Raw genomic sequence first — 10,033 nt, forward strand, 5'->3', positions numbered from 1 at the left:
AGTAACTGATATAAGGGTTGATAGTCTATTAGTGCTTGTAGCTATGTTCTGCCTTATACTAGTAATCTTGTCCCTAAAAAATATTGCAAAGTCATCACATTTTTCAACTGAAACAGTCTCAGGGAAGACACAGGAGGGGGGGTTTACTAGCTGATCTATACTTCTGAACAAGACAGCTGAGTTATTATTTGATGAATTGATTAAGGTAGAGAAATAGTTTTTCCTTGCTGATTTCACTTCACTGTTGTAATTGTGCAACGTTGTTTTATAAATATCAAAATGTACTTGCAATTTTGACCTTCGCCAACGTCTCTCAGCCTGCCTACAATCTTGCCTAAATTTTACTATAGATGGAGTATTTCTCCAGGGCATCTTAATTTTACCAGAGATAATTTTAGTTACCTTTGGTGCCACAGCATCAATACAGTTCCTAACTCTGTGTGTGAATGTTTCAACTAGCTCATTCCCATTTTCTGAGAGAGGAGGGAGGGACTGTATCATGTCTGTGAAGGCCACGGCACTGCCAGCACTGAGATAACGCTTGGTTATTGTGCGCTTTTCACTGAGTGTTCTAGTTGATAATGACATATTGAAAAATACACCAAAATGGTCAGAGATTGCAACATCAATAATTTCAGTATTATTAACCTCTATGTGTTTAGAAATGATCAAATCTAAAATGTGGCCATGCTTATGAGTTGGGCCTGATACATGCTGTATGAGATCAAAAGAGTTAAGCATCCTCATGAACTCTGAAGTGATTGGATTTGTGGATGTATCCATGTGAATGTTAAAATCCCCAGCAATTAAAACATAATCAAAATCAATTAAAACCCTTGAAAGCATTTTTTTGCATTCTTATACCATATAGAATCTCAAGATCAGCTCATAGGGGTGGCAGGGGTCCTATTTTCACACCTCAACAAGAGGCATCTATATATGGTCATAGCAAATTATTCCAAAAGGCTGAGGGAGATCCAGTAAGACATTATTCAAGACAACGGTGATTTTCAAAATGTTACTGTAAATCTGTAAGCATCTCCACCATTGACTGAGCAGATGAGCATTCAAAGAAATGGTGTCAGAGTGAAAGTGCACCGGTACAAACATGTGCAGGTAAAACCCGTATGCCTACTGACACACTTCGCAATGGCTGAAATGTATGTAACTCTTTCTTGTCCAAAATGAACATTTTATATGCATTTTGTTATTCCTTTTGTGCTGTAGCGCATCATGGAGCTGGAATCAAGAGAACCGCTCCACACTTTTATATACCTGGATGAGGCTGGATTCAACCTTGCAAAATTCAGAAGGAGTGGTCGAAACATTATTGGCCAAATTGGCCTGATTGGCAGCTGGGCCCGCCTAATCACAAGCTCAGAATACAGTTTTCCGTATGAAAATTTATGAAAATCAAGTAAAATTGCTGCAGGATGGCGCCTAGCGCACGAGTCATTTAATGACCATACACCCCCCCACCCCGAACAACTTTCGTTCGACACCCCCCCCCCCCCCCCCCCCAAAAAAACAACTTTCAACTTTCGTTCGTGCTTGCCCACCCCAATTACACTTTGGCCCGTCCAAAAACTGCCGGCTGCATCCGCCACTGCATAGAATGCTGATGGAGTTCCTCCCACCCTGTTCCCCATTCTTGAACCCTATTGAGGAGTTCTTCTCAGCCTGGAGATGGAAGGTGTATGATCACCAGCCACACGTCCAGATGAACCTGCTGATTGCCATGGATGCAGCTTGTGGGGTTATCACAGCAGATGCCTGCAGTGGATTAGACACCCCAGGACATTCTTTCAATGGTGCGTTGCAAGGGACGATATCCAGTGTGACGTGGATGAAAACATATGGCCCAACAGAGAGGAGTGTCAGGATGAATAGAAAAGATTTTCTATTTTTTTTGTCAACAATTTGCATGCAGTTAAAAAAGAATAAAGAATAATACTGTATACATTTGATTCCTGTCCAATTTCTTGCTGTCAGTTTCCCACATAAAGTCATGTGTAACTTTATGTTCTGTCAGTTTGTATTTTGTGTGTAACACATACTGTTTCAATTGATATACCACAGAATACGCAGCATTCTTGTAATCAAAAGCTTAGCTAGTTTCCACCAGAATATCCTAACAGTACATGTACAGAACATGCACACCGTTGCACTGACAACATGACTAAGTATTTTGCTTTGGAATAAACTGACAGATGATCTTTATAGGCCCATGATTTAACAGGTCTGATTTTTTAATATCTTTTGTGTTTTATTATATTCTTACTGCATCTTTCATGAGCAAATTTGATCTTTTTGCCTTTTTCTACTTTCTACTTTTATACTTTCTGTCCATTTGTCATGTCTGGCTCCACCCCTCCTGTCAATCTTGTCCTTTTGTGATCACCAGGGTCCTGCTGGGACAGGCCAACACCCTTCAGCGTCAGTGTGTGGGTGGGCAGATGGAGACGCTGCACCACATACAGAAGATATTTGCTGTCACAACACTGCCACCGTGTGGTAACAGCGCTGAACAGCGCTTCCAAGCTTTCATATGTGCGTGTGTGCGCGCGTGTGCGTGCGTGCGTGCTTACAGTTTTTTGCAGACGCTAAGAACCAGACCCAATTTCTGAAAGTACGTCCTTTTGTTACAACATAAAAAAAGCAAACACTTCAACCAAAAACTCTTGCCAAAACCATATTTTTGCATCCCAAACTCTACACACAAATATCAGATGGATAGCCTTTGCTATATGACTACACACTGAAGTGACAAATGGAAAACACTACTACCATGTGTTTGAGTGGTCAGTGTGTAGTCTGCTGTAAAGGTCTGTCAGAGTACTCACATATACATGAATATTCACAAATATACAGGTTATGTATGCATATTCAGTACATCATAAAGTGAAACATGATTACAAGGGGAAGGTTTATTTTGGTTTTGCATGAAAACTACAGCAACACATGTACTGTAAACACATGGATAAAATATACTACAAAAAAAAGAAATACAAAAAAGGTTTGTAACTCCATCAATCCATTATCTTAATCACATAATGCCACTAGTCAGGGTCACAGTGGGGCTGGAGCCAATCCCAGCATCATTGGGCAAGGGCAGGTTGCCAGTCCACCACACACACACTGGAAATTCCGATCAACCTAACACACATCTTTGGACTGTGGGAGGAAACCGGAGTACCCAGAGAAAACCCACGCAAACACAGGGAGAACATGCAAACTCCATACAGAGTGGACCAAGAATCGAACCCAGACCACCTTGCTGTGAGGCAACAGCACTAACCACTACATCACCATGCCACCCCTTGTAACTCCAGCATAGTACATTGGGGTGCATCTTGGACTACAGTATCAGTGAGTGGACAGCAGAACATGCTTGCGTATATTCATAGCACAGTTATTTCACACTGGAGTTGGCTCAGTGCCGATAGGCTCACTGAATGGATGTTGGATGTGATGTCAGTAATGATATCCTGTTGTAGTTGTTGGAAATGTATTCTGTCGTTTGCTCTGATCATATTGACAATCGTCTCTTTCTGTTCTGAGGTGGATAGCCATGCACATCCCCCATCAAGGGGTAGTCTAGTGCAAAAACATGATGTAGTATATATAGAGGATAGATCTACTTATCAATTCTCATTTTGAAATGTCCGGATGACGCTAGAGTGTAGCAGCACAGATTAGGCTGGACCCTTTGTCTGCAGAAAACTCAATGCATGGTTGACCACATGGTCACATGACCACATGGCTCTGACCTCATCCGCTATGGTTACTCGTCCTCTTCCTCATTCCTGTTCACTTCACTGTCATAACTATGCAATATTGGACTCCAAGATATTGGACACCAAGATTTGCTATTTGTGGCCTCTGATGTCTGAAGATTTGTATAAAATGAATGTTTTCACTTGTGACGACTGGGTTTGGGTTTGGTAGGTGGGTGTAGCAGTTGCATGGCAGTGTTTTCCAAACAAAACACATGGTTTTCAGTTTTGAATGTTGGGTCTTAAAGAACTATGATTAATGTTTTGCAAAAAGTGTGTTTTAGAATTTCTCAATGAGTGTAAGGCAGAGCATAAGGTTTAGAGCACCAGGTCAGTAGATAGGCTACACGGGTAAGTGGTTTCTAAAACTGTGCTATAAGTACAGTTAGCAGCTGTTAGGGTCTTAGCAGCTGCAAAAAACTGTAACAGAAATGCTGCAATGTTTGCTGTGAAATCATGCTGAGGCATTGGTGTCCATGCTACTTGTGGCCAGAAGGGGGAAGCCAAGGTAAAGGTTTATTTTTGCTGTCCTGGACAAAGCAGAGACAATACAAGAAAGTAACCACTAATTCATGATCATTCCAACAGTCCAATTGATCACATGTCAGTGGTCAGTAAGTTCTGTCAAACTTGTATAGAAAAGTTAAATCATGAACTTGGGATCTCTAACATTTAGACAGCTGGTGTTTGTTTTCATTCTCTGCATGGCAAGACAGTGGGTATGAAGTGTAAAAGCCCACAGTGTGACCCAGCAGGCAGAGCACTAGTGTGATTATTCTGAGTGGGCAGGGGGAAGGGAGGCTGACATCTGGCAGCCTGATCCACACACACTCCACACATAATGGATTCTCTATCGATGATGCCACCTTCATCTCGCCTATAAATACACACACAAAGATGCACACGGGGCCCAGTGACACACATACGCAGAATGGTAATGACACACATACACAGAATAGGAATGACACATCCACAAAATAGGAATGACAAAATCATTGCATGAATTGCTATGGAGGTGGATTATTTCAGGGAAGTCATTTGGCAATTATGGTTTAGGAGGCACTTAGCCAGTGGTCACTGCAATACCCTAAAATACCCTTCAATACCCTGCAGTACTCTACATTTACATTTACATTTATGGCATTTGGCAGACGCCCTTATCCAGAGCGACTTACATTTTTTATCTCATTTTTTATATAAGTGAGCAATTGAGGGTTAAGGGCCTTGCTCAGGGGCACCGCAGTCATGGCTTCAGGTCTGGGAATCGAACCCCCGACCCTCCGGTTACAAGACCAGTTCCCTAACCACCAGGCCATGACTGCCCTGCCTCTACAATATCCTACAGTACCCTACAATATCATGAAAACATTTGCAGTACCCTGCAAGACCCTACAGTATCCTGTAATACCCTACAATAGACTACAGTAGCTGGCAATATCCTGCAATACCCTACAGTACCCTGTAACACCCTGTAATACCCTGCAATGTCCTGCTCCTGATTAGGTTCAACCCCCTCATGTGACACCACAAGCAGCGGTGAAGCATCAGCAATAAAAAACAAAAACAGGTTTGATTTGCAGAAAATGAAAACAGGACACTAACAGTCAGAAGGCCATTAGGTAGTGCTGGTAGACTACACAGCATGGCGACACTAATAGTCAGAAGGCCATTAGGTAGTGTTGGTAGACTACACAGCATGGTCCCAAGGCAAGACTCAACTTCAGCACCCATGGGTTTAAATAGGAGGGAGATGATGAAGGAACAGGTGTGAGCAATGATCAATAATCTGGTGACCCAGAGCAGGGAAGTCATGGGGGTTTGTGAGAGTGGGGGCGAATGCTGTAGTAGTGTTTTGACTGACATCTTAACTTTCAACTTATCAGCAGGGATTCAGCTGGTATTTAATGTTATTATCTTTCTGCCATAAAGGGAACTGAACCTTCGCTCTAGTGGTTGTGGTTAAGGGTTTCAGCCACATTGAGTTCCACATATATATCCCTGCCCACAGGTTTCAGAACTCCAGTCCCTCCCACACATTTCAGAACTATTAATAGTATGAATGACGTTTCACTGCAATGATTACTCTTGTTTGAAGGATGGGTTTTATGTTCAAACATTTAAACAGATTTTTCAACAAATTTTGTATATAAACTCTTTTTCAAGTGTGAGCAATATGACACTCACATTCTGCTAGTGGTCCAAGCAGATACCATACCAGTTGGTTTCAAATGGACTGATGTTGTGCAAAGGAAATGGGAGTAGTCAGAAGCCAATTTTGAAAACACAAAAACGGCACAGAAAATCCTAATTGTGTTTGGACAGGACCTCGTGATGGACCACTGATGACCCCGTGATGGCCCTGGTGATCACTGTGATTATTTAACACTGCACTTCACACAGGACTGTACAGACATACCTGCCATTATTTGGATAATTCAACCTGTTTGTACTAGTACATTTACAGTCCTACAGACCCAACTCAACAACAGATTCACTTTAAATAATCCAATATCCAGAATCAGTGCAAAGTGATAGATATATTCTAAGAATGGTTTTACACATGTTTACTTGTTTCCAGTCATATGTACAAGTGTGCATGCCCACATGGGGTATTTCTGCTACTCAAAACTGGTAGTTATGAACAATAATCGCCTCATTTCCTTTCAGACTTTGGCTGATTAATGTTTCAGTTCTCAGTGTCTGTTTCTATCTAAGTGGTGAGACAGGAAAGAGGAACCAGACTGTGGTAAGCTTGAGTTGTCTTTAACTGCCCACAAAATATGTCTTCCATGTCTAACATATCTTGTTAACTAAGATCAACTTATGATGGTGAGTCTGATAAACCCGTTCCCATTAAAGTCAACGTCCTGTTTTAATTTCTACAGCATGATTAGGAATGTGATGACTCATGACGAGATGACCCAAGGCTTGAGCGTGCAGACCTTTGTGAGTCAACAACAAAAACAAAACACAAACACATTCAAGGGGTAGAAGTTCTCATAGGAAAAATATACTTTCTTTGTCTGCCCATCACAAGGTCCTGCGTTTAACCATGATGTTGATTCAGGGGGAACCGAAGCCTCCCCCTGGCTCTGGTTGAGCAGCAGGTGTGTGCTGTTCCGAGCTTGAACAGCACTTCTCTCTGAAGCTCCCTCACTGTTGCCTGGCTCACGTGGGAACACTGCATGCAACATTCAATCGCCCCTTTTAGCAAGACCACTGAAAGCAGGTCACACTGTGAAATGATGAAGGAACAGAGAATCACACCAGTCAACCAGGACCCAGAAACAGCATCAGCCATGTAAACTACAGCAAAACAGCAAAACAATGCTATGAAATTTTACTCAATTTTGCTAAATTGATCATAATATTAAATCAAAGACTGTGTTTGAAGCACTCCTTTCCCTTTTTCTCCTGGAGTTCAGTTAATGTTAATTATTAATTATTAATGTTAATTATTAATGAATCGCTACAGAAATAATGACTGCTGTCAGAGGTCATTCAGACTTTCATTCGAAAAGGTTTATACATTAATCACTGCGTATGGCATTAATAATACAGTACACCATTGCTGGCTGACTCGAATGGCATATTAACCCAGACATCAAACCAAGCTCACGGTGCCCCTGGGCCCAGCACCAGGCCTGTAGGACTGGTTCTGCTGGAGTCCACCATGTTACACTCGGACCCTGTTCTGCACTGAGAGGAGAAAAAAATACTACCGAATTAAGTTTGCTGCTGCTGTTTGGAAGAACCTTTCAATATAGACCAAACATGTCCAGCAGATGGCAGTAAATCCTCACGGGCTTTAAAAGTCTGGGCCTATGCCAGAAAAGAAGTCTGCGAGCAGGCAAAACCAGTCTTCTCAAGCTTTGAGCAGGTCCCCCTGGGAAGTGTGTCCAATCTCCTGAGGCAGTACTGTTATCCAAACTGAGCTCCTTCTCACTGATTATTTTCCACATTACTGATGGTCTGGAGACACACAAGACAATCTCCTACCTTATCACGATTTCTGTAACTTCATTAGCATGTTCTGAGCTTCTCATGTGACAGTACCACGCAGAAGTGCAGAAGTGGTGTGTTCTCCGACCACAGACACTCTTACAATCTCATGATTGTGGTACTATTTCTTCTGCCCTTTTTTGTAGCAGGAACTCAAGTAATAAGCGACTTCCTGTCAGTTATCTCAATTATACATCCTCATTCCTGGACCTGGTAATTAATCTACAGGACACAGATTTGTGTGTGCAGTTCATTCATATTATTCAGCTCTGGAGTCACTCAGGAAAAATGAGAAGCCATCAACCTGAATGTATTAAACATAAAATAATGGGTTTGAAGAATGCAACTTCCTAGAAGCCAGAGCATATTAGCATGTTCTAGGGAAAACGTTAAGAAGCCTAAATGGTTCTGTACTGTGTAAATGTGTGCAAGTTATTACTGTTTTGTACAAATATGACTTTATATTTGAACAGTTCTGACTTTATAGGGTTATTTGTAATCCTTCCTGTGGGAGCCTATTTAAATAAAACATTTACAGCACAAGGCCTGGTAATGCTCTCGCTAGACACACGCAGTCATGGTTACAGAGGTCCGAGGGAACCTAAAGTAAAAATGAAGTCCAGGTAAAACGTGATCTCCCCCCCGAGGAATGTCGGTGTTTTCACTGAAGGTAATCTCACGGGAGCCTGCTAATGCAATTCTTCCACAAATAACTGCAAGTAAACATTCAGGTTTCCAGTGTGTCCAAATGGAGGGTGCAGTTTGGGTTATAGCCCGAGAGCTTTAATACGCGCAGTGCATTTCTCAGTGTAGCTGCTCCTGGACCTCTGCAGATGGAGAGGAAGGGAGGTGCCCGGGCGCGTTCTGGGTTCATCTGGGTTTCACATCAGCGCACATCTCCAGTGAGCTGTGCTCTGGAAGAGCACGGTGGTCAGCTGTCGCCGCTCTGTGGCATGCTTGTATCGCACCTGCTGCTACAAGTAGGAACATCGATGTTTCCACTATGATCCATATCAGCAGCAACGGACTGAACATTATGGGGGTAATGACTGTAGAGCACAGAGCTCTAGGAGATAAGAGCAATGAACAGATCAAAGGCCTACAGGACAAGAGAGGAGGCGTTTAGTTAATGAAGAGCAGGGGGGTGTTTAACTTCACTGTAGGAGAGTCTCAGTGACCTCAATCACGCACATGCACACACATTTACACTTACAAGTAACCCTGCTTACCACTGTGTTTATCCCAGTGAGAGAGCCGCTGAATGAAAGTGGATCTAGTGGATCACATGAGGCTAGTGGATCACAGTGTAACCCAAGCTGGCCAGGCCACTGATCCCCACTGTGAAGCAGAAGACTGAACCGACTGGGCATGCTGACTTCCTGCTGCTCCGTTTCCTCCTCCAGGCCTGCGGGTGGGGGTGTGGGTGGAGGTGGAGGGGCTTGGCTGGGGAAGGCCGATAACTCAGAGCGGATGCACAAAGAAACAATCAACAGCGCGCAGGAACTGTGGGCTGATTTCTTTCTGGAGCACGGGCTGTGATGAGTGTCAGCAGCGCCTTCTGTTCAACGCTGGCTGCTTTCAGAGGGAGGATGTGACCCCATTACTCAAAGGCCAGTTTTAGGGACTGAGCCTTGCTTTGTTTTCAGGCGCAATCTTGATAGAGATAATGTGGTTTGTCACCATGTTCATTCTTAGTCACATGAGGCCGATGTAGAAACGTTTGACGCCCAGGCTTTCATCCTGAGCTGTTTGATGGCACGCTGTGTATGCTCTTATAATCAGAGCAGACACACACACACACACACACACACACACACACACACACACCACCCTCAAGGAAACACTCTGATCCACTCATTAGCCTACTTGAAAATTACTCACTGGCCAAACACAATGTTCTTGATCAGTGTTCAGGATGTTTTTCTCAGTGTGCATGCTGGGCCAACAACTGAAATTATTAAATAGATTAACATAATGATTCAAGCTGTTTAAATTGCACGTGGTCTTAAATCCACGTCTCCTTCTACGGTTTCTGCCTAGAAGATCACGGAATGTGCGTGTGTGTAATGCATAGTCTTCGTTAGTCTCTTTTGCAGTGCGTTACCTTTTGATGCTTTAACATCAGATAAATTACGACTCCAACCCAGACATACCTCCTAACATTAATCTTCACGTGCGCACCGAGCCCGAATCACGGAGAGTGGCTGATGTGTCTGAGCTGTCCGTCGTCAAGGTGCCCGGGCTCAAGGTGCCTC

This window comes from Brachyhypopomus gauderio, chromosome 2 (genome assembly GCF_052324685.1).
Source record: "Brachyhypopomus gauderio isolate BG-103 chromosome 2, BGAUD_0.2, whole genome shotgun sequence".
NCBI classification, from domain to species: Eukaryota; Metazoa; Chordata; class Actinopteri; order Gymnotiformes; family Hypopomidae; genus Brachyhypopomus; species Brachyhypopomus gauderio.